At 38.3% G+C, this 26423-nt stretch overlaps 1 long non-coding RNA gene across 3 annotated transcripts in view; it reads right to left on the reverse strand.

Moving 5' to 3' along the window:
- Nucleotides 1-25607, reverse strand: part of LOC103351196 (uncharacterized) — a 63657-nt gene extending 38050 nt beyond the window's left edge. Inside the window, exons 1-3 of one of the 3 annotated variants that reach the window (XR_007910219.2) lie at nt 25187-25607; nt 17825-17937; nt 17277-17476 (exon numbers count right to left, since the gene is read on the reverse strand). This is a non-coding gene — a long non-coding RNA (uncharacterized lncRNA). The remainder of the gene's footprint in view (nt 1-17276; nt 17477-17824; nt 17938-25186) is intronic. The other 2 variants (XR_001795124.3, XR_007910221.2) reach the window with 2 other exon arrangements.
- Between the last annotated feature and the right edge of the window lie 816 nt (nt 25608-26423).

Below are 26423 nucleotides of genomic sequence, written 5' to 3' on the forward strand. Positions count from 1 at the left end.
AGAGAAGAATTGGAAAATGTATCTATTTTACTGTCTCACAAAGGAAATAACCTGGTAAGACTGGATAGCTTTATTGTTCATTATTATTATTGAACTATGAGGATAAACTTCATTGAAGGGTGAGAATAAAATAACCATCAAATTATCTGTTTCTTTATGTCATCAAAGATATATCTGCTTTGAACTTACCACAAATTAACTTTCCGATCTTGGGGAAGTGACTTCACCTCTGTAGATCAGATCACACTTCCTTGTCTGTAAAATGAGTCAGATTAGATGATCTTTTGCTACCATTGCTGTGACACAATGTGGGGCCCCTTCCTTGACTCCTAGATGATTAGCAGTAAGATTTGTGTGTAGCATTTCTGTGAAGAAGCATTTATGCATCATACACAAATGGAATAAATTATCCTGTTTAAATAAAAACCTTAATGAGGTTTCACTTCACCCTGGTTAGAATGGCTTTCATACAGAAATCAACAAACAATAAATCTGGTGAGGATGTGGGGGAAAATGTACCCTAATCCACTGTTGGTGGGAATGTAAACTGGTGCAGCTACTGTGAAGACAGTATGGCGGTACCTCAGAAATCTGAATATAGACCTACCATATGACCCAGCCATCCCCCTCCTGGGCATTTACCCAAACTGAAAGAAATCAACATACAAAAGAATTATCTGCACCCCCATGTTCATTGCAGCTTAATTCACAATAGCTAAGCTATGAAATCAGTCCAGATGTCCATGAACTGTTGACTGGGTAAAGAAATTATGGTGTATATACATTATGGAGTACTACTACTCAGCTATAAAAAAAGAATGAAATCCTGTCTGTTTCAACAAAATGGATGCAACTGGAAACCATTATACTTAATGAAATAAGCCAGTCCCCAAAAGACAGATGCCATATATTTTCGCTGATCCAAGGTAACTAATAGAGCCTGGAATATAATGTATTAGAGTGAAATGGGCATTTTGAGATTTGATGATTATTTACAGTCCTGTCTCTTCTGTTGAAGGACACTGTTTTTTACTTCATACCATTTGTTGAAATCTTTTACTTAGTTTAGGAATAGCTTTATGATCATTAAGTAAACTGAAAGTAGATCTTTGTAAAACTTAAGAGTGGGAATGGAAGAGGGACGAGGAGGAAGGGTTGGAGCATGGGCAGGAGGGAGGGTAGGATGGGAAGTATCACTAAGTTCCTTAATCTACATATATAAAATATATGAAACTATATAACAAATATTTTTTTAAAAATATGCAAAAATGCTCTGTGGAAGAAAATAAAAGGACTTGCTTGGACATAATGATAGTATATAAACAGAAATAACCATTTATGGATTATATGTATGTATATTATATGTATGTATATAGGGAGACATATATATTAGTGTAATGGTCACGAGATAATGATATGTAAATAATGGATCAGTAAAATGTATGTTTGATATTAAATGCATGAGAACAGTGTCATGCTACAAGAATATTTAAAAGCATAAATGTAAATAACAAAATTATCCTACTGTATTACATTTCACAAAAGCATTAGTAGGAATGGAGAGCACTCCAAAGCAATAGTCTTACATTAACTCAGTTAATGATCAAAACAAAACTATAATGTAGATACTATTAATATTGGCATTTCCATTTTACAGAGAATTCTGAAGCTCAGAGAGGTTAAGTATCAAGCACTCTGTCACCCAGAAAGTAACTGACACAGCCAAGTTTAGGATCCAGGCAGTCAGGTTCCAGAGTCCTTGCATACTAAACCGCAATCTGTGTTACCTCTGTGTTAAGTTGTAGGAAGCACAAATTTATGTCTAATTGCTAAGGCTGCATTGTGAGTATGCTGGGGCTGAGACTGGGTGTGAGACTGATGCGGGGTCAATAATTTTATTGAGAAAACAAACCAGGATTGCTAATTTTACCTGAAGAGGCAGAAATAAAGTCAGTTGCAGAAAACCGAATTGGCAGTCACTTTAAGACATAGACATCTGAGGGTACTTTAATTCATTCATGGAAATGAAATCAAATGATAAAGCTATTTTGGGGGGAAAAATGAAACCCATTTATAGTTTTGTCACAACACACATTTTTCATGAAATTTTTGAAATACTGGCTACCACACAGCCAATCAAGGCCATGGCTGGTGAAAGGTAGATCCTATCATCCAAATCTGGTGATGCCTCCAATTTCACAACCCTCTATCAATTGTTAATAAACTGTTGCATTTGTAAAAGAAATACCCATGTCTCCAAAAATGCCACCACTATAACCAACTTACAAACCAGGTACCTTTCTCTGAAGGGAGGAGAGAACTTCCACTTTGACTATGACCTTGTCTAAATAAGATCAGAGCTGGCGAACTCAAGAGGCTTCCATAGCCTTGGCAGCTCATGACAAGAGCCTCGGGTGATTACTGACGCCATAAATAAGAGTGTCAGGCCAGCACCGCGGCTCACTAGGCTAATCCTCTGCCTGCGGCACCGGCACCCCGGGTCCTAGTCCCGGTCGGGGTGCCAGATTCTGTCCCGGTTGCCCCTCTTCCAGGTCAGCTCTCTGCTGTGGCCTGGGAGTGCAGTGGAGGATGGCCCAAGTGCTTGGGCCCTGCACCCCATGGGAGACCAGGAGAAGCACCTGGCTCCTGCCATCGGATCAGCGCGGTGCGCCAGTGGCAGCGCACAGGCCGTGGCGGCCATTGGAGGGAGAACCAACGGCAAAGGAAGACCTTTCTCTCTGTCTCTCTCTCTCTCTCTCACTATCCACTCTGCCTGTCAAAATAAATAAATAAATAAATAAGAGTGTCAATTGTTAAATCAACAACAGGAGTCACTGTGCACTTACTCCCCATGTAGGATCTCTGTCCTTAATGTGTTGTACTATAAATGAATTAACGGTATAACTAGTACTCAAATAGTACTTTATACTTTGTGTTTCTGTTAGGGTGCAAACTGTTGAAATCTTTACTTAGTATATACTAAATTGATCTTCTGTATATAAAGATAATTGAAAGTGAATCTTAATGTGAATGGAATGGGAGAGGGAGCAGGAGATGGGATGGTTGCGGGTGGGAGGGAGGTTATGGGAGGGAAAAAGTCGCTATAATACAAAAGTACTTTGGAAATTTATATTTATTAAATAAAAGTTAAAATTGATAAATTATACTTCAACTTTTTTCAAAAGTTCAGGCTAAGTTAAATAACAGCATTAGTCATCAGCTTACTGTTAGTCTTTATTTTTTCAATATTTGCATTTATTTAGTTATTTGTTTTAATTTTATTTAAAAGGCAGAGACAGAGAGACAAAGAAATGGAGAGAGACATTCTGTCTGATGGTTTACTCCCCAAATACCAGCAACAGCAAGAGTAGGACCAGGTGGAAGCCAGGTGCCAGGAATTCCAGCTAGGTCTCCCTTGTGGGCAGCAGCAACCCAAGTACTTGAGCCATCATCCACTGCCTCTAAGATGCATTAGCAGGAAGCTGGTTAGGAAACCGAGTAGCCAGGATTGCAAGCAGCAGTCTAACATGGGATGTGGGCTTCCCAAGCAGTGGACTAACATGCTGCATCACAAGACCTGCCCCCAGGGTATTTCTTTCTCTTCTTCTAAGGATTTTTATTAGGAATTGTTGTTAAATATCATCAAATGTCTTTTGGTAATTATCAACATAGCCATATTTTTAATTCTTTGTTACAGATGGTCTCCAACTTATGATGATTCAACTTAATGATTTTTTCAGCTTTATAGTAGTGTAGAAAATACCACACATTCAGTAGAAACTACACTTTGAGTTTGGAATATTATCTTTTCCTGGGCTGTGACATGTACCACAGTGCTCTTCTGCAATGCTGGGCAGCAGCCGTGGCAGTAGCAGTGAGTCACAGCTCCCAGTTAGCCATGTGATCACCAAGGTAAATAATCAATACTCTACAGTGTACTGTGTTGGTAAGCTATGATGTTTGGTAGTTAAACATATTAAATGCATTTTCAACTTATTATGGGTTTATTGAGATATTGTTCTATCATAAGTCAAGTAGCATCTATGCTTTAATATTAATACTTAAGAAAAATTTTTGTTATTGAATCATAGCTACATCCCACAGGTTATATTGAGCTGTTTCTAGGCATATATTGGGCAATTTTAAGGGTATTATTACAATTTTCTAAATACAAAAGGACTATATTTAATTTGACCAAATAGGTTTTATGAATGTCTAATACAGCAGAAACTACTGAAGCAACTTTAGAACCTTTGATAAAAAAGAATGCTACTAGTATATACTCCTTTCCTTGTTTGCCTTTGAAAGTCTATTTCTTATTAAATTGTGTATCTGATTGTCAGCAATACTTGGATCTACAAAATAAAATAAATGAAGCAAACCAAGTCCATGGGAAATTTTCCCTTACAGGTCTTAACCAATGGAATATAAACTTAGAATGTTGTCTATACCTAAAAAGATTCAAGATATAACTATGAATACCAGTCTAACATTTTTAAGAGAGGTACACTAGGCCGGCGCCACGGCTCACTAGGCTAATCCTCCGCCTTGCGGCACCGGCACACCAGGTTCTAGTCCCGGTTGGGGCACCGGATTCTGTCCCAGTTGCCCCTCTTCCATGCCAGCTCTCTGCTGTGGCCAGGGAGTGCAGTGGAGGATGGCCCAAGTACTTGGGCCTTGCACCCCATGGGAGACCAGGAGGAAGCACCTGGCTCCTGGCTTCAGATCAGCGCGGTGCGCCGGCCGCAGTGCGCCAGCCGTGGTGGCCATTGGAGGGTGAACCAACAGCAAAGGAAGACCTTTCTCTCTGTCTCTCTCTCTCACTGTCCACTCTGCCTGTCAAAAAAAAAAAAAAAAAAAAAAAAAAGAGGTACACTACGAGTAAAGGAAAAACTAGATTTCTCATCAATTCAGGGGTATGTGTTCTTTGAAATTATTTTTATTGGAAAAAATTTAAAGTGTACACTATGATATTTTTTACATAGGATTCCTTGTGTAATGACTCCCATAATTAATCTAATTTACATATTCATCATCTAGCATGGCTACCTCTTATTCTTCAGTTGAGAATACTTCACATATACTCATGCAATCATTTATCTTAGCCAAAAGTCTAAGAAGCAATATATATATATATATATATCCTCCGTTAGCAAACTTCCAGTACTCTACATTAAATTACCATGCTATACATTACATCTCCAGGACCTGTTCATCTCACAATCTAAAGTTTGTTCCCTTTTACAAATTTCTCCATTTGCTCCATCCCCTATACTTTGACAGCCACCATTCTCCTCTGAATTTCTCTGATTTGTTTAGATCCCACATAAAAGTGATATCATGCCTTTCTGTGCCTCAGTTATTGCACTTAGCACAATGTTCATATTGTTGGCAATGGCAAGGTTTCCTTCTTTTATAAGGATGCATTACATTCCATTTGTATACAAGTTGAACATCCCTTATCTGAAAATTTGAAATCCCAAATGCTCAAAACTCAGAACTTTTTGAGCATGGACTTTACATCACAAGTAGAAAATTTCACTTCTTTCTAACTTGACAGATTAGAGACAAAATGCAGGCACACAAAAATAGTGCATAAAATTACTTCATATTAGGTACATATGAAACATAAATGACTTTCCTGCTTTGACTTGGGTCATATTCCAAAGACACATCATTAGATATTTACAAGTATTCCAAAAACTAAAGGATCTGAAAGATTCCTGGTCCAAGCACTTTGGATAAGAGATATTAAATGTGTATATAACAGTTTCTTTATCCACTCATCTTTCAACACTTAAGTTTTTTCCACACTTTGGCTCTTGAGAATAATGCTATAATGAACATCGAAGTGCAGATATCTCTTCAAAGTACTCATTTAATTTTCTATGGATATACACTCAGAAGAAAGATTGCTGTATCATGTGATAGTTCCAACTATAATTTTTGAGGAGTGGCAATACCATTTTCCATACTGATTGTATCTATTTACATTGATTTCACTAGTACATAGGCAATACTCTTTTTCCACATCTTTGACAACTACTATCTTTTGATTTTTTGATGGTAGTTATCGTAGCGGTATGAAGTGACATTTAATTGTGTTTTTGACATGGATTTCTTTTTTTTTTTTTTTATTTTTTGACAGGCAGAGTGGACAGTGAGAGAGAGACACAGAGAGAAAGGTCTTCCTTTGCCGCTGGTTCACCCTCCAATGGCCGTCACGGCCAGCACGCTGCAGCTGGCGCACCGCGCTGATCCGATGGCAGGAGCCAGGTGCTTCTCCTGGTCTCCCATGGGGTGCAGGGCCCAAGCACTTGGGCCATCCTCCACTGCCTTCCCTGGCCACAGCAGAGAGCTGGCCTGGAAGAGGGGCAACCGGGACAGAATCCGGCGCCCCGACCGGGACTAGAACCCGGTGTGCCGGCGCCGCAAGGTGGAGGATTAGCCTAGTGAGCCGCGGCGCCGGCCTGACATGGATTTCTTGACAGTGAAGGTGAGCACCCTTTCACATATGTTTTGCCCATTTCTGGTCTTCTATGGCAAAACGTCTATTAAGTCCATTACTCACTTTTTAATTATGCTAAATTTCTTTTGCTATTGAGTTGTATAAACTCATTATCTGTTTTTATTTACCCATAATTTGATATATGCTGCACAAATTTCTCTCCTATTCTGTGGGTTGCCTTTTTGTTTTGTTGATTCTCTCCTTCAGTGTGCAGAATATTTTTACCTTAATGTATCCCCAATTTTTTTCTGTTGTTTTCTATGCTCTTGGAGTCATATTCAAAAAACAGCTTCCAAGACCAATCTCAAAGATAGTATTCTTTATTCTTATATTTTTTCAAGTAATTTTATAGTTTCAGGTACTTCCTTTAAGGCTTTAATCCATTTTGACTTTTTTGTGGGGTGTAAATTAACGGTCAATTTCGTTCTTTTGTGGTTCTAGTGGTATCATCTGAATGTTAGGATTTATTTTTCTATTTCAGTGAAAAATGCCATTATGGTTTGATAGAGATTTCAGTAAATCTGCAGATGAGTTGAATGTAATGGACATTTTAGCAATATCAATTCTTCCAATTCATGGACAGGGGACGTTTTTCCATTTATTTGTGACTTCTTTGGTTTCTTTCACCATATTTTATAGGTGTTGGTGTACGGGTCTTTAATGGTCATTTTTTAATTCATTCCTAAGTATTTATTTATTTTAAAGATTTATTTAGCCGGCGCCGTGGCTCAATAGGCTAATCCTCCACCTTGCGGCGCCGGCACACCGGGTTCTAGTCCCGGTTGGGGCGCCGGATTCTGTCCCGGTTGCCCCTCTTCCAGGCCAGCTCTCTGCTATGGCCAGGGAGTGCAGTGGAGGATGGCCCAGGTGCTTGGGCCCTGCACCCCATGGGAGACCAGGAAAAGCACCTGGCTCCTGGCTCCTGCCAGGATCAGCGCGGTGCGCCGGCTGCAGCGGCGGCCATTGGAGGGTGAACCAACGGCAAAGGAAGACCTTTCTCTCTCTGTCTCTCTCTCTCACTGTCCACTCTGCCTGTCACAAAAAAAAAAAAAAAAAAAAAAAAAAAAAAAAGATTTATTTATTTATTTGAAAGGCAAGATTACCGAGAGAGGTAGGAAGAGAGGAAGAGAGAGAGAGAGAAATCTTCCAATGACTGATTTACTCCCCAAGTGGCTGCAAAGCCTGGGGCTGGGTCAGTTTGAAACCAGGAGCCTGGAACTCCACATAGGTCTCTCACATGGGTGGCAAGACACTAAGTATTTGGACCATTTTCTGCATCTTTCCTAGAAGAAATAGCAGGAAGCTAGGTTGCAACTGGCACCCATATGGGATGCCAGCACTGCAGGTGACAACTTAACCTGCTATGCCACAATGTCAGCACCCAGTATTTTATCCTTTTTGTAGCTATTATATTGTAAAACATATCGTTTTCTTGATTTATTTTTTGGATACTTAATTGTTAGTATGTAGAAATGCTACTGGTATTTGTATGTTGATTTTGTATCCTGAAACTTTGCTGAGTTCATTTGTTTGTCATAACATTTTTTTGGTAGAGTCTTTAGGATTTTCTGTATAAGATCTTGTCATTTGCAAATAAGGAAATTTTAATCCATTTCTTTCCAATATTGATGCCTTTATTTCTTTCTCTTCTGTAAGTGCTATGACTAGGATTTGTGGTGCTACGTTGAATACAAGTAGCAACGGTGAGCACCCTTGTCTTGTTCCTGACCTTTGAGGAAAAGCTTTCAACTTTTTGCCCTGAAGTATGCTGTTAGTTGTGGACTTAGTATACTTGGTCTTTGCAGTGTTTAGGCACATCCCCTCTATATCTAATTCACTGAATTTTTTAAAGGTTGAAATTTTTAAAGGATGTTGGATTTTGTCAAATGCTTTTTCTGCATATGTTGACTTCATTGTATGATTTTTATTCATTTTATTGCTGTGGTCTACCACATTTATGGATTTGTGTATGTTGAATCATCCCGGTATCCATGAGATAAATTCTACTTGGTCCTGGTAAATTATTCATTTAATATGTTGTTGGATTTTGTTTACTAGCATTTTGTGGGGTATTTGTATATTTTTATACCTGTTCTTGTTTTGTTTTGGTATCAAGGTAATGCTGGCCTCATGAGTTTGGAAGTATTCTCTCATCTTTAACTGTTTGGAATAGGTTAAGAATGATTGCTCTTAGTTCTTATTTAAATGTTTCATAGATTAATTTCTTCATTATGAATTTCCCTAGCTCCTGGAGAACAGATGAAAGGAATTCTTGAACAATGGATTCTGGGTAAAAACTAAATTCTTATCCTTTCTCTTCCTTTTACTGTGGCCAGAGCCCAGATACTCTAGGTATAAGAATGTAGGTACTTGTTTTCTTGGAAGAAAATGAAGTGATTTTTTTAATAATTCCAAAGTTAGAAAGTTTCCTTTGAGAACATATAACTTACAGTTAGAAAGGGTATACTGCTTTAACAAAGAGAACAGAACTGTTCTGTTACTAGCTAGCTATGCAACTTTAGGTAAGTCACTAACCCTCTTAAGGGCTCAATTTATCCATCTGTTAAGTGTGTGTAAGAATACCAGTATTCCCATAGTGAAGTGATTAACTCAGTGCCTGGTACACATAAATTATCCAATAAATATGTGTTAAATATATATCCATATGTGCACACATTATGAAATATTTTCCAAGCTTCTGCAAACAGATGGCTGGCTAGAGTTTTCAGGTTCCAATAATACAGTCAGATAAGTGCCCTGAAAGATAAAATTAATTGTAAACTCAGCCAACATAGATGCTGAGCAAAGCAGTGCTATAGTAAAATGTTCCAGATCCAGGGGAATAATTCTTGTTATCAAAATTTATTAAAAGGTTCATTCTCCCCACTGAACAGTCACCTTTGAAGTTCAAAGGCCTTCCTCTAAGGCTTATAAATTGCAAATCTTTGCCATGAGAAAGAGCCCACAGAAAGAAAGAGAAAAATAATATGAATATTCTGCCCCCAAGTCAAATATTACATTTAAAATTAAAATTATTGATCAAATTAAGCTCCATCATTAAACTAATTACTTAGGGGATTAAATATTTATCAAAGTGATTCTAAAATTAATTTCACTGAAGTGATGCAGAATAGGTAGGCAGACTGCTTTATTATGACTACCATACGTGGCAGCAATATGTTTTATTTTTAGCCTCATTTTTCCAGTATGTAGAATATTTCAAGAATATTTCTTAACCTAGCTGGTCACTGCTTTGGTCCTTGGTTTCTACTTCTGGGTTCTGGGCAGGTCAGAATAAAAAACTTCGATTCCTTGATAGGTTTAATGTTTTCTGATTCCATGTTGTGACAGGGCAGGTTGCATTGCACAGCTCCAAATAGGAAATGACCCCTGAAGTTGTGCAGCCCAGAGTCCAGGGCAAACAGAATGAGCTCTGATTCCCACCTGGCTGTCCTTTCAAAGCCTCAGTTGGCTCATTCTTAAAGTGAAGGGACTGGACCACATTCCCTTCCAGGGCTCCTATGAGCAGCCTTGCATTCCACACCAAAGCCCCAAAGCTCTTGCCTTTGGAAAATTTATAGTTAGGTTCCATTTGGAACTGCCAATTAGAGTAAAAATGAATATTAAGAACCAGCATCTGCAGATCTTTTCCTAATAGATGTATAACTGGACATAAAGTTTCTGACACATTTGCACTGAGTGCTAAGTCACCCAACCATCTGGCTCTGGGACAGTTATGCAAAGATCTGCTCTCCGTCTGGGCATGAAGAGCATTTATATTCACATCCTGCTGGGCCAGCACATGCAGAAACTGACTGATTGGTCCAAGGTCAAAAGCCAAAGAGATTTGAAAAACACTTCAACTGTGAGAATAATTGAATAAAACTGATTTCTCATGAAAATTATGTCTGTGGAGCAGCAAGGTTGAGATAAAGTAAAGCTTTGTGGCTGAAGAAGGACATTAAAAGGTAGACTTCAATACAGCCTTTAGCTTAGACTTCAAAGCAGAAGTATGTGGGTATTTTGTCTGGTCCTTAAATCACTGGTTAGGATGTCCATATTTCATGTTGGAGTACCTGGGTTCAAGATCCGGTTCTGCTCCTGGTTCCAGCTTCCTGCTAATGTGTACTCTGGGAGGCAGCATGTGATGGCTCAAGCAGTTGGGACCTTGTCATATATACAGGAGACCTAGAATGAGTTCCTGGCCCTCAGCTTCAGCCTAGCCCAACCTTGGCCATTATGGGCGTTTAGGAAGTAAACCAGTAGGTGGGAGTGCTCTCTCCCGCTCCCTCTCTCTTAAAAGAATCTATCCTTCTTTGGTAAGATGAGTAGAGATGTTCTTGACTCAGGATTTGATAGAATTAACACTGCTAGCCACCATCATCCAATTTCATTTATTCCCAGTTGACCTTTTGAAAATGTTTGCCTGGAAAAATGTAACCATTGACATATATATTCAAAATGTACTGTGTGCCTTAGAGATAACACACCTTTAAGTTTGATTATATTTCCTTAATTAAATACAGATTTCCATGGCTCCCAGGTGTCTGGAACAAATTTGATTAAAAAAAAAAAAAAACTGTGGCAGGCTGTGAGTGAGAAGTCTTGGCAGTGCTTGTTAGTAGAACAGTCACTTGGTAGGTGCAGTACACTACCATGTTCTCCGCCCATGCACAGGAAAGCCCTTTCCTTCTCCAATTTCCTCCCCATGCTCACTGATTTGTTTAACAGGAACACATTGTGTCATTAAGAACTAGAAACACGACTTAGAATCAAGCATCCCTGAGAGAGGTAATGTGTTCACTGAAATGCAAGGATTCAAAGGGCTCGAGAAATAATTCACTTTTCCATACTTGATAGTCTTTCTTACTTCTTATTTGTTGAACTCTATTAAGTGAAGCCATTAAGCCTTTGACTATAATGTAAATTTAAAATGTTATCTCAAAAAATAAATGTTAAGTTGAAGAAAACAAACAAATGCTAACCTTTCTTGAATATTTCTAAATACCATCTGGGAGGTTAAAAAAAAAAAAAAGCACTAACTTTCAGGAAGATGCCTGAATGAAAGGAAATAGGAAAGGAGCTGGGGGTTGGTAGGGCCATGAGACCATGAGTTGAGTTTTACAGTGGGTGAAGTAGAGTGGGAGAAAACACCCGTGACTACTGTGGAGTCTAAGGAAGACTCTGCAATGTCATCAGGGAGTCCTTCAGTCAAGGTCACTGACCAAGGTGTCATTTGTCTCCCAAGAATGGTCCTCTTTCATGTCCCCATGATGGAGTTCAGTAGCTGGGCCCCTGAGTCAGTCGTCATCCTTGAGTGGGGAGGTCTTTGAGGCTCATTCTCAGGATTGCACAGTAGGTGGTTAATGTGCTCTGGATCTCTCAGCTAGTTGCTGGCAAAGGAATAAGACCTGTATGACCTATCTTCAGACATACAGAAATGTGTAGCTGGAAGCCTAGAGTTGCCAAGCACGGGGCATAGAGCCCTTCCACATTCTCCATCTCATTTGAGGCTCCCTGAGTTGCAAATGCTGCCAACGTGAATCTGCAGTGCCACAGAGCACAAGAGAGAGCTCCTGTCAGAGGCAGCTCACAGCTACCTAGTGCACTGCTCTCCCACAGCTTTAATAATTTGTTGTAAAACAAACAAAATCACCGGGGGAATTGCTGCCAGTGGATAATGGTCTCCTGCTTTGCAATTAAGTGCTGACATTCAGCTTTGCCTTACCAGCCCCAGTATATTGCTGCTTCCGGTCCCAATGTTCTCACCCACGAGCATTCTCTGCTAATCAAATTTATTAGCCTATACAGCAGATCTTGACATTCGTTTCCTTTCCAACCTGCTGGTGAAGGTTTAGAGAGCATAATTTTTAAGCTACCTGTCCTCTGCAGCCTGACATTCATGTGGCCTACAAAGAAACACATGTAGGCTTAAATGAAGCACATACACTTCCAAAAGTTTATGTGGGGAAGCAACACCAGCTGGCAGTGGCATTCAGTCGCAAGACAATCTTCAGTCGATCAGGGAATAAGAAGTTGTGAATGTCCCTTTCATGCTAAGCTAAGAGCCCGTTTGACTTGAGGTTCAAGTCTGCAAATGCTGAATTCTGATATGTGGTCCTGTGGGATCCAGTGAGATCTCTCGGTTCACATGTCCCAGCACCTTTTGGCTCTGCGATCATGCTTCAGTTCTCGTGCCTGGGAAGGGTTTCTCAGATGCCACCTGGATGTCACTGGCAGTCTCATTCATTCAAATACTAGTTGCTCCACAGGAGGGGTTACTTCCTTAGCAGCCTGGAGGCTAGGAATTGTACATTACTCCGCTTCTGAAAGCAACATATCTGTTACTCTGGGACTAAAGGAGAGTGGGCCACACTCCCCACAAGTGTATCCCCTCCTTGAAATGTCTGTGCAAGATTTAGGAGGCTGAGCCTCTGAGGTCTCAATTCCCTCCTTTGGAAATTTAGGGCAATGAATCAGGTGATATCACCGAAGTTTTTAGACCTAAAAGGTCAGCACTCTGTGATAACCAAGAAGTCATAATTAGCACCGGGAACCTATTATTCTCTTCATTTCTCCACATTAGCTTCTATTTCCCTAGCAGTGAGCCATCTTGAGTGTCCAGATCCTTCTCCTCGGCTAGTCTAGGTCCAGCTCTGGTACCTGCTTTCTCCAGGCCACAGCCACCATTTTCTCTGCCTTCTCCTATTGCCTCCCTGTCTTCCTCTCTCATCATTTTGCTACCATGTAATCCAGATTTATCCCTAGACCACTCCAAAGATCAATTTCATTCTTGCTTTCTACTTCCCTTGCCAGAGGAAAAGAAAACAAATTTATTATACAATTAAATGTGAACAACCTTGAGGAAGCTAAAAAGGTCATTTCAATTGCACGCTAAGTTTAAAAAACATGGAAAATACTTTGCAGAGCACAGAGGGAAAAGCACATGTGTTACAGAGTCAGGGAATGAGGAGGGGTTTGCAGGGGAGGAAAGGAGCAATCATTTATTGAGGATCAATTAATGTCTGAAAATATCCTAGGCATTTTGCTTTTTAACATATCGCTATACTATGTTCTTATTTGAAAGCAATTTGTGCATCTCATGTAAGGCAAACACATATAAAGTAATGGAATGAAATTCTTATCCCACTCCCATACAGGCACACAAATCTCCTTCCAAAATCAATGACCTTGACAGTTGTGTTACTTATGGATTCAAATATTGAATGACTGTTCACTGTTTACCAGGCCCTGTTGTTGACACAGCAGTGGCTAAAACAGACAAAAACACCTACTTTCATGAAGCTTATGTTTTAGTGGGGTAGGGAGGGGGATGATTCATTACCCTGATTTGATCATTCCATAATGTGTACATACTTAGAATTATCACATTATATCCCATAAATGTGGATAGTTATCAAGTGTCAATTAAAATTTTAAAACCAAGGTAAAATAAGTAGCATCTTAGAGATGATGAGAGGTTTAGAGGAAAATGGAGAGGAGAAGGCTTAAAAAGGCTAGGAGAGGGGCATGGGCAGGTGAACAAGTTGCAATAGTGCTATCAGAAAACATACTGCTAAGAATGCCGAATTGAGTCAATATCCAAAGTTGGTAAAGTGCGTGAACATATCTTTCTCTAATTTTCTCTGTGCTCATACTATTACTCCAAACATGAGTGAGTGCCCACAGTTTTGCTTTAGTGCTTCTTACAAAATGAGATTATATTATATACATTACTTCACAACTTGATTTTTGAATGGAAGAGTAATTATTGACATCTCTCTAGGTCAATATATACGGATCTTGTTCATTGTTGTGAATAACTGTATAATTCTTCATTGTTTCAGTGTACCATAATACATACAGATGTCTTTCCACTATTGGCATTCAGGTCATTTTATAATTCTCTTATTCTTTTTATACTCTTTACAAATATTATTGGTATTCAACAAGTTTGTGGAAAGCACATATTTATAAAAATTATGCATGGATTGAAAACATTTGCACCAAAATAAATTTATTTTAATTTCATCTCATAAACTTTTTTAAGTACTCTCAGCTACGCAATGTTGTAAAATTTTCTTGGCCTTATTTATTCATGACAAAGTTCTAGATATTTAAAATATAACTAAGAACTAGATTTCATTATTCCTCTTTTTTTGGAACCCAAAAATCACTTGGTCATTTAGCTACTGAGTGAAAGAACAAAGATTCCACCTTAAGACAGCTTGGTTTCAAATAATATATTCCTAAAACTAAACCAAACCTCAGAGGTGAGACTAGAGCTCAAAACTGAGGACAAGAGGACAAAGCAGAGGTACTGTCCCCAGGAAAGTTGAAAGAATAAGAAGGGGCCGGTGCCACGGCACAGTAGGTTAATCTTCCTCCTGCAGCACCGGCATCCCATATGGGCGCTGGTTCAATTCCCGGCTGCTCCTCTTCCAATCCAGCTCTCTGCTGTGGCCTGGGAAAGCAGTAGAAGATGGCCCAAGTCCTTGTGTCCCTGCGTCCCTGCATCCGCATGGGAGACCTGGAAGAAGCTTCTGGCTCCTGGCTTCAGATCTGCGTACCTCCGGCCATTGCGGCCATTTGGGAAGTGAACCAACGGAAGGAAGACCTTTCTCTCTGTCTCTCCCTCTCACTGCCTGTAATTCTACCTCTCAAATAAATAAATAAAATCTTGGAAAAAAAAAAGAAAGAATAAGAAAAAAGGGAGGGTTTTTTTGTAGAATAAAATTTATTTAGCTCAAGAGCTACCAATTTCTTGGAGATTTTACACGTCCCATGTTTTTGGCATTAAATTGATTTGCTTCCATGAAGTAAAGTGAGTACAGATGGTGGCCTGCATTTTCTAATGAATTTACTTGGAAAATAATTTTTTTTTTAATTTTACTTTGATTTCCCAAGTAGACATATTATAAAGTACCACAGAATTCTGGATCCTCTAGAATAGAGTACGGTGTGAAAATTCCAGACTTAGCCAGCAAAGATCCAAGCTATGCCATGGCTGTGCCTCTGTCCCAAGACATACTTTTCTTGTCTGTAAGACTGAGATTGTGATACATTGCAACTCCATACAAGAAGAGTGTTTTATTTTGCTTGGTGACAACTCTGTGCTTCTCACAGACAATGTCTAGAAACAAATCTAATGGGTAACAGTGAAGTTTCCAAGTTTGGAAGAAAATCAAAGCTGAGTAACATTTGAAGTGAAAGATTAAGAACTCATGTTATAAGTAATAATAATAATAATAATATAAAATATTTATTGAGTTTGTTACATTATCAAATATATATCCTGTTAAATTTATATGGGAAACTGTTTATTCTTATTTTCCATTTGATTGAGCTAACTTTTTATAAAAAATATACAGATATGAATTTAAGTTTTGTGTTAAAAGTTGACTATGATAGTATCCTTAAATTGGAGGAAACATTTCTCCATTAATCCTAGCATTCAGAGTCAAAAACTCACATACACACAATACACAAATATATGAAGTTATAGATTTGACACAAAGGTGTGAAACAAGGAATAAAAAATAGCTTAATCAAAAGAATCTAAAATAAAATAGCCTTAGAAAAAATTTATTCTTCATGTACAAATAAAAATTCTTTACCAAAAAGATATAATTTTTTATAATAATATATGTTTAATTTTATAATGTTTTAGAACAGAATTGTTCTAACTGTGGTAGAATGGTTAGATCTCATATTAGCAATAGCTTCAATTTTATAACTTCAATTTTATCCAAGAAGTTCATCATACTAGGAAACAGCCTGGAACTCCTGCTTCCTGTTCACTTGCTGTTTACTAACACAAAGCATGGACCCTAAGGTTCACACGTTCTGTCTCACTTCATCAAACTAATGAAATTCTCTAATGAAGAGTTGAACAATTTATTAAAATCTGAAAAAAAATCCTCCACTAGTAAGTGAATATTAATCCGGAGTGACAGTACCTCTCAAACGCACAAGTGATTTTCCCACAGCGTCAAGAAGCCAGAATGTATGCTCCTCTGTAATTACAACAGAGCAAATATCTAAACAAAAGATGTCTGCAAGCAGTTTATTGCATGTAATTTATAGTCCTAATCTGTTCTGTTGGGTGGAGTTGGCAATGTGTGCTGACTCTATCTCAATCAGATCTGGATTTATTACGAGAAAATCAAAATGCTAACTGAAGTAAGAGATAAGGAATTAATGTGGAAGGTGGTTTCTGGAAGCTCCAGCTATTATTGTCATCATGATAAAATTAACCCTGCTGTCTCAGAAGCACCATGATAGCTAAAGTTAACACAGGCACTGTTTAAAAATCTGCTCTGAAAAACAAGAGCTGAAATTTGGCATTTTACAAACATGTGATAACCAGAGAATACAAAGTATTGAATGCCATAGCTCTGATTTTTAACATTTAGAAAAATAAGATAATTATATTTCTGAAAAACTTTCTAGGCTTTCTTTGGTTCCACTAAGATTCTGCCATGGACCTTGGAAAATGGGAAATAGCCTTGCCTTACTTAATTTTTATTTTAGGGGTAGAGTTTTCCATACTATTGTATTAGTTCTCTCCCTATTATAAATCTGTAACTGGGAAATGACTACTATTCCAAAAATAACTATGAAACTTGGTAACAACTTAAAGAGCAAGACTAGGTCAATAGAAATAATAAAATCTGGTACATACTTAATTTCCTATATGCTCAGATAGAAATGCTGTTAAATAAAAGCTATATCTTCGTGATGGGTAGATCCTATGCTTTCAAATTACCTCACAAATCCTGGTTAATCTCAGGAAGTTCAGTTGTTTGAGTTTTTTCAGAAATGTTCAACCTGCTTCAAGAAATATTCATAACCAAGAAGTTCCAGTTTTGCTTGGGCTCATCAAAGCACAGGGTGCTAGCTTTATGTTGCAAAATATGGGTTTCTTTGATCCTTTCTTACTTATCACATAATTTAGTTTAAAAAAATCTAGGAGTAACAAAGAAAAAAATAAAGAGCAAAATAAATACATATTCATATAAAATTATGTAACATTTAATAGAAATATAAGCCAAAGATAATGAAAACAAATTTAATTTTCATATCCTGTAACTTATTCTTCCCAAAGTGGCAACTTTTGTTGTAAAGTAATATTGCAAGTTGAAGTAAGACCAACTTGCATTGGCCTACAGAGTAATGGTGGTTTAGTAATTGGAATGGAGTCCCAAGTGCTCTCCTTAGGAAAAGGCCATTCCTACCCTCCTTTCAATCCAAGCTCTTTTCTGGCCTTCTAGTTCAATGCTAAATTGGTAACATTATTTGAACAAATAGACTGACCTTTTTAAGGTTGTGCTTTCACTTTTGCAGAAGTAGATAACATCATGAAGGTATTACAAGGCCAATTTCATAAAATATATCACACAGCATTCTATTTTGATTCATTAAGCCATCTATAAAGTAAATCAGTTAGAAAATCAGACCACAGAAATCTGCCATGGTATTATAGTTTGAATTTGGTTGAAATTGGTGATACCCAAAGACTTCCAACTGTGTTCTAGATTCTATGCAGGACTTACCTTCAGATAGCAACAGCTTTGATTGCTTTCCTTAATACACAAGATGGATACAGATATAAATCCCTAACTTCAAAAGTCTTTCTCTTGGGAATATATAAGAGCTCTCAAAATTGGAAGGAAACTAAATAGAAGGAAATTAATAATAAGCCAGAAGACAATAAATTCCCTTATTTCTCTTTTTGCCATTAGTATGATACTATGAACATCAGAATTTTTTAGTATAAATTGGGAACCCTGGTGTTTTAAGCAAAACCTGCGAAATGATTATGCCTCCTCCACTGATAAAAAATTAGCCTGAACAACAAGTTGCCTTTCTACTTACTATTATGGAAATCTTTTATTCTGAGAAATTCCATGTGCTTTAAAACCTTTATTTCATCCCCTAGACTACTGATAATTTGTTTGTTCATTTGTTTATTGTGGTAAAATACTCACAGTACAGAATTCACTATTTTGTTCATTTTATGTGTACACTTCTGTGGAATGAAGAGCATTCACACTGTTGTGTACGCATCACCATCACCCATCTAAGAGTGTCTCTCATTTTCAAACTGAATCGCTTTACCTATCCTGCCTGGCGCCCCTGGAAACCACCATTCTGGCTCTGAATTCAACTACTTTCGGTACTTCATGTCAGTGAAATCATGCAATATCTTCCCTCTTGGGTCTAGCTTTTTTCAATTGGTCCGGTATCTTCATGGTTCAGACATGTTGTAGCATGTGTGAGAATCTCATTCCTTTTTAAGGTTGAATAATGTCCCATTGTATCTATAGACCACATTTTACTATCCATTCATCTGTTAATATACATTTAGTTTCTCTCCACAGTTTGAATATAATGAAAAATGCTACTGTGAATATGGGTTTGCAAATGTCTGTTCGGTTTCCTTCTTTCAATTATTTTAGGTACATACCCAGTATTGAGATTTCTTGATCTTACAATAATTCTGTTTAATTTTTTTGAGAAACTATCATAATATTTTTCAACAATGCTGCAACATTGTACATTCCCAACAACACTCAAGAGCTCAAATTTCTCCACATCCCCCCAGTACTTGATGTTTTGCATTAAAAAAAAAAAAAAACAGCCATCATAATGGGTGTGAAATGGTATCTCATTGTGTTTTTAATTTGTATTTCCCTAAAGACTAGTGATGTTGAACATTTTTTCATGTGCTCATTGGTCAACTGTATATTTTCTTCATGAAATTTTACGTTTAAGCTGTTTTTCATTTTAATTGCTTTGTTGTCAGTTGCAGTTCTTCATGTATTCTGAATGTTAATCTCATATTATTTACATATATTTTTCTTCATTCTGTGGATCACCTTTTCACAGTGTTAATAATACCTTTTGATTCACAATTCTTTTTTAAAAATATCTATTTATTTACTTATTTATGTATTTAATTGAAAGAGAGAGAGAGAAAGATCTTCAATCTGTTGATTCAACTCCCCAGTAGCCACAATAGCTAGGGGTGGGCCAGGCAGAAGCCAGGAGCCAGAAATTCCATTCAGGTCTCCCATGTGAGTGGCAGGGACCCACATACTTGTACCATCATCTGCTACTTTCTCAGGTGCATTATCAGGGACCTGGACTGGAAGCAGAGAATCTGAAACTCAAACCAGTGCTTGAAAGGTACCAGCATCCTGATGTAGAATTATTTGGAAAAATTGTCTGAGGTCTAATTTATACATTTTTCTTCTGGTTGCCTATGCCTTTGGTGTCATATAGAAAATCATTGCCAAACACCAAGCTACAAAGCATTCCCCTTATGTTTTATTCTAAGAGTTTCAGCTCCTATAAACTTTACTTAGGTTTTTAATCCATTGTGAGTTATTTTTTTTGCATGTGGTGGAAGGTAATGACATAACTTTTTCCTTTGTTCTGTGGATATGCAGTTTTCCTACCATCTCATCTGTTGGGTGGAAAAAAACAGTTTTTTTTCCATTAAATGATCTTAGTAGCTTCATGTTATGTGACATTAATATACCTGTTTCCAAGAAAAATAGTATGTATGTGTATATGTATAATAGTTACATGTGAAGTGAATAATGGAAAAGTGTTAAAATTGTTATATCTTAAAAGTGAATATATATAATTTTTAAAATTATTTAAAATCATTTTTTAAATTCTCTCATATTTGAAAAATAATATTTTTATTTAAGATTTATTTCTAGGCTTTATTTCTAGGCTTCTTTATTCTTTTCTATTGATTTGTATGTGTATATTCTGGTATGAGACTATTTTGATTACTGTGGCCTTGTTATAAGTTTTGATTTGAATATGTGAGACTTTCAATTTTATTATCTCTAAAGATTGTTTTGATTATCTGGGATTCCTTGAACTTGAATTTTAGAACAGATATTTCTTCTTAAAAAAAACTTTTAAAAGATTTCTCTACTTATTTGAAAGAGTGACAGAGAGAGGAGAGACAGAGAGACAAAGATCTTCCACCTTCCAGTTTACTCTCAAGTGCTCAGAAAAACCAGAGTTGGGCCAGTCCAAAGCCAGCAGCAATGAATTCCATCTGGGTTTCCCATGTGAATGGCCAGAACCCAATACTTCAGCCGTCTCCCGCTGCCTCCCAGGTATATTAGCAGGAATGTGGGTTGGAAGTAGAGTAGCCAGGACCTGAACCAGGCATTCCAATCTGGTCTGCAAGCATCCCAGGTTGTAGCTTAATCCACTGAACTACAATGTTCATCTCTCATGGTGAGTTTTATAGTCATCAAATTGAATTTGCAGATAGTTCTGGGTATTAGTCATTTTTAACACTATTATCTTCCAATATAGGAACATGAGAAAATGTTTCACTTTTTCTGTGACCTTGGTTTTATGCGGATAAAGTGAGTGATTCACTAATTACTGAAAAGCAGTTCTCTCACATTGAAGATCTGTTTCAGAAAACACAAACCCTGCTACACTACAGTAAATACAGAAACGATCAGTAAATACAGAAGAATAAATGACTGAATCAGTGAGAACTAGTATGTTGATGGACAACAGAATCACTTTTCCTTCACACATTCCGCAAATGCTTTTAAGCACTGTCTCTGCGTCATGATTGTCTGTCAACTACACTAACAACATAATGGATGCAGTTCAGTCTCAGTATGTGGATGAAACTGAAGGTGTTGATTTGTGGCTACAGGTCTTTCCTTGCGGAAATTATAAAAGCCTTGTTCTGCCCACAGTTCGGTTCAGTAAATAGCCCTGAAGACACAACAAAATAGCCTTGGCGATCTGGAGTGTGTGTGTGTGCGTTGAGGGGCGGTGCAGAGTTACACAATTCTTGCCTCTCAGAGCTTACAGTCTAAACTTGAGAGGGAGTGGGTTGAATAAGACAAGCATATAGTTAGAGGTGAGTTTGTATTTAAACAATAATATTTTTAATCACAATGACTCAAGACAACACATTGACTTCCACAAGTCATTCACCATCTTTCCTATCACTGTGGATTTATTAACTCTACTCCTGGTAAATTTTATTTTAAACACTGAAGTCTGTAAGTATCAGAAATACTGATTTTAACATTATGATAAAAAATTAATTTGATTTTGCATGTGATTTTTTCCCTGAGAGTTAATATTGTGGCAGACTTGGAGCTTGTGTTTACCATGTTGTTGTTAACTTCCAAACTGGAAATAATAATATATGGTGTAAAGCCACATAATATCCTGAACTTTACAATAATTTATTTTTGATGATTTTATTTAGCTTCTAAGTTTTGTTGATTTTTTTTTATTTATTTGAAAGGCAAAGGGATCGAGGGATGGAGAAAGAGAGACATATAGAGAGGTGGATATGGCCCAGTGTGTGTGTCTTCAAATGCTGATTTACATCCCAAGTCTCACAACAGCTGGGACTGAGCCAGGCTGAAGCCTGGATCCAGAAATTCCTTGGAGGTCTCCCACACGGGTGGCAGGGACCAAACTCCTTGAGCCATCCCTGTTGCCTCCCAGGGTATGGATGATCAAGAAGCTCGATTGGAAGCAGAGGTGGGACTTGAACCCTGGTATCCTGAAATGGGATGTGGCATCCCAAGTAGCAGCTAAACCAATTGTACCATAACATGTGCCTCAATTATTAAAATTTTGAATGTAATAATACTACCATAAAGTCTTAACAGAACTTCAAATTGTTTTTATTGATTAACATAGAGGCCATCAGTTGAGTTGTCACTGGTGGAAATGTTACCAACTATGTATATTTGCTGTAAAATGACCACAATTCATGAATATTTTATCCTGGCCCATTATTTGGCCCTTGTATTTGGGTAAAATCAATTATTTTTTTTATAGCTCATGATATTTTAAAACGATTTTTGATGGCTGATAGTTCAGAAATCATATAAAATTCAAGCATATGTCCTTTTAAAATCCTAGCAATCTGTCATTTAATTGATTTGCTTGTGATTTTTTAAAAAAGAATGGCAAAAATGACTAAGAGATTTGATAGTTTTCTGTACTATCTAACACCCTTTTTTAATATTTAAGGGACATGATTTTATAAATATTTTCAGGCACAGTATAGTTTTTAACTTCACTTTTTCACTGTTAAGCAATTAAAGTGTGGCAATGGTACACAAATTAACAACCTCTCTTTTTTTTCTTCTGGAGCATCAAATTTGAGTAACTAAATTCTTTAGCATAGTGGACATTTGGTCCATAAAAGAATGACTAGAAACAGATTCTCAGGAGACTGTACACAAGCTGATATGTATTTTAGATGCAATCTGGATACCATAGCTGGCTGATGACTAGGTTACAGTCAGCTGTCCTAGGCTCAAAATCATGGGTGAGCCTCCAGGAACATGCCTATTGGGAAATAACCCTTAAACACACAGGCCACAAAGAATTGGCAGCTCTGTGTCATGTGGCAGTAAACACTCAAACTCTCTAAATATTCTACCCCAAGAACATGAGGATAGGGCCTATGTCCAAATTGCTTTAGCTGAAAATAAAATTTAGTATGGTGCTTTGGGCCTGGTAAACACTAACAGCATGATATGATGGATTTCTTTCCTTCTCCATTAAACAAAATTTAATCTATCAAATGTATGGTGAATATCCACTATGTGTCAGGTCGATGCCAGGCACCAAGATAAGATGAATGACAAAGGGTCTGCCATCAAGGAACTCATGATGTAGTGAAAGAGACAGGCACATAAATATATTAACTACAGATAGGTGGCATGTGCTTGGAGAGACAGAGGTAAAAAGTTTCATAAGTGCCCAGACAAGATAGCAGTGGCTTTTTATCATCGTCATTACTAATATCAATATCCCTAAAATTGTGTACAGTATTATAAAATTTGAATGTTATTAGATTTTTCAATACCTATAATATGAAGCTCTGCATGGATATTCATATACACCAAAGTATGCATTACTTTAACACTGAATGATCTCCCATATACCTTGTTAGTAATTAAAGCTATTTGTGGATGCTATGGTTGTGAAAACTGTTAATGAGTTAAGTGACTTAATACCACTTAATACCCTAATCACATGATGGAAAATGTCATGGACTATAAACTGTACCATTTCACAGAATATCCTGTCTCCCTGAAAAATTGTGATTATTCTTCATTTCAGGTTGTACTTGGGAGAATAGTGCATGAAATACACTCTCCCTCCAAATATTACATTTCTAGTGAATAAAACTTGAAAAGTATAAGAAATTGCCCTGAAGAAAGCTTCATTCCACTTTCGCTCAACACTTTTTCATAGTTCATTTTTGGATTCCTCATTATTTCATTTTTCTTTCAAGTTGACCCTCACCCACACACAGCAGCCTGCTGCTATACCTCCAAGTGGTAGAGTTTGATTGCCAACCGTTTCAGAGCCTGTAATTATCGATCAGGACTAGGTTGGTAGCTTTCACAAGGGAGTGAAAAAAATGTTTAACTTCTGTCACCCTCCATTATCATGATCCTAACAATTGTAAAAAATTATATTTTTCAATTTCATCAAGGAAAGATAATATGGGGCTAGAGGCAGATTGAATCGCACAAACAGATTTAGAGCATCATAAGTAGATAGTAAGAGGTTAGCACTTTTCAAACAGCAAATAGGTGCCAGACATTGTGCACAGTTTTGTATATAGAACACATCATTAAAAAATCTGGCAAGGTGAGAATGAAAATTGAGTCTCAGAAAGCCATTGAGCTACTAAGTGGTCAATACAGGATTCATATTCAATGGAAGAATTAAATGCCTGGCTGAGATACTAAACGGCCAATACAAGATTCAAACCAGGTGGGCACATTGAATCACTGGCATGAGGGGCATTGGATATGACAAGATTCAAGGCCTGGCTGCAAATATTGGAAAATAGAATGTTGAATTCAAGTAGGCAACAGTTGAGAAGGAAAGGTGCATGATTGTCGAAGCTCTCTCATTTTAAAATTGTATTTGTGAGGCTGGTAAATTAAAGGAGTCAGGGCTAGAGAGATGAAGAAACAACAGTAGGGTTAGGCATGTAGCTCAATGGTTAAGTTGCTTCCTGGAATACCCACGACTCATATTGGATTGGCTGGAGTCCTGGCTGCTCCACCTCCAATCCTGCTTTCCGCTAACGTGCCCCGAGAAGCTCTAGATGACAGTTGGAGTCCTTGTATCCCTGCCACACACATGGGAGACCCAGACTGAGTTCCAGGCTCCTGGCTTCAGTCTGGCCCAGCCCTGGCATTTGCAGACATTTGGAGGAATGAACCAGAGGATAGACAATCTTGCTCTCTTTCTTCCTCTCTCTCTTTTTCTTTTTTCCTTCCTTCCCTCTCTGCCCCGCCTTTCAAATAAAATGGGAAAAAATAGGAGGCAATAATAATGGTTTGATGTTCTAATGGGTTGGGAATGGAAAACTCCCCTTCCATAATATAGAATTAGGAAGGCTTTATTACCTCAGGAAAAAAGCTGTTATTATGAAAGTCCTATGTATGGATGTGTCAATGACAATTTACAATGAATTGCGTTAAGCAAATTGTCCTCCATAATGTGGGTAGGCCCCCCCTCAATCAGTTGAAAAACTTACAAGCAAATACTAAAGAGAGTATCTTGGATCAAGAGAGCTCTCTTTCCCCAAATGCCAGCTTCTTGAAATAAACTCGTTCCTCTTACCAACACTTTTCTCTGGTGAATTGGCTATCGAAGCAGCTAGCAGCAAGAGCTTGATTATTTGTCCAGTAGGAAAATTGGTAACCACAAAGGGGACTTGGGATGTGTTTTTCAGGTGGCCCAATCCTCTCACATTAGTAGAGAAGGGCAATGGTCACTTGCATCCCATCCCAGAGCTGCTTATGGTGAGCTGACCCTGCAACCGGGAATCCAGGGTTAGGGACAGCCCAGCAGCTGCCCGGAGCACTTGCTCCACGGGGATTCTCCCTTCTCTCCTTGCTGCGGGGTCCGCTGCCTATAAACGCTGTGTGGATATGAAACGGTTCTTTTGAGGAGCTGACCGGCTCTAAGACTGGCTAAGTCCAACCGGGAATCCTTTATCTCTGCCGTTTGGAGTTCGTGCCAGGTGGACATAGCTTACGTCATTTGTTTGGCAGGTACCGGTTGGTGGGAGAGAAGATTCTAAGATTTTGCCTCAGTTCCTCCACTACGAGAATTTGGGTTTGGTTTTGGAGAGTGCTCATTTGTATGAGAATGTCTTTCTCTTTGGTGAAATAAGAGCGGTTCAATTTTAGTTCTGTCCAGGAGCTCCAATCCAAAAGCTTTCATCTTGGCTGTCTGGGCAGCTTACAATTAAGAGCTCTGACTAAGAAGGAAAGACTGTTCTATTTAATACTGCATGACCTATGTGTCTGTCAAATTTTCAAGAAAGGTTGCTGTTCAATGGATCCCTGTTATGCTGTTCTGCAGTTGGAGAGGTTTGTCAGAGATTTGGTAAGTACCTTAAAACTTAACTGCTGTGTCTGCGGCAATTGACACGTTAGAAGTCCCTCCTAGACGGCGCCGTGGCTCACTAGGCTAATCCTCCGCCTAGCGGCGCCGGCACACCGGGTTCTAGTCCCGGTCGGGGCGCCGGATTCTGTCCCGGTTGCCCCTCTTCCAGGCCAGCTCTCTGCTGTGGCCAGGGAGTGCAGTGGAGGATGGCCCAGGTGCTTGGGCCCTGCACCCCATGGGAGACCAGGAAAAGCACCTGGCTCCTGGCTCCTGCCATCGGATCAGCGCGGTGCGCTGGCCGCAGCACTGGCCGCGGCGGCCATTGGAGGGTGAACCAACGGCAAAGGAAGACCTTTCTCTCTGTCTCTCTCTCTCACTGTCCACTCTGCCTGTTAAAAAAAAAAAAAAAAAAAAAAAAAAGTCCCTCCTAATCTAGAAGATGCGGGAGCCACAGCACAACCTCAAC

The sequence above is a fragment of the Oryctolagus cuniculus genome, chromosome 12, assembly GCF_964237555.1.
Source record: "Oryctolagus cuniculus chromosome 12, mOryCun1.1, whole genome shotgun sequence".
NCBI lineage: Eukaryota > Metazoa > Chordata > Mammalia > Lagomorpha > Leporidae > Oryctolagus > Oryctolagus cuniculus.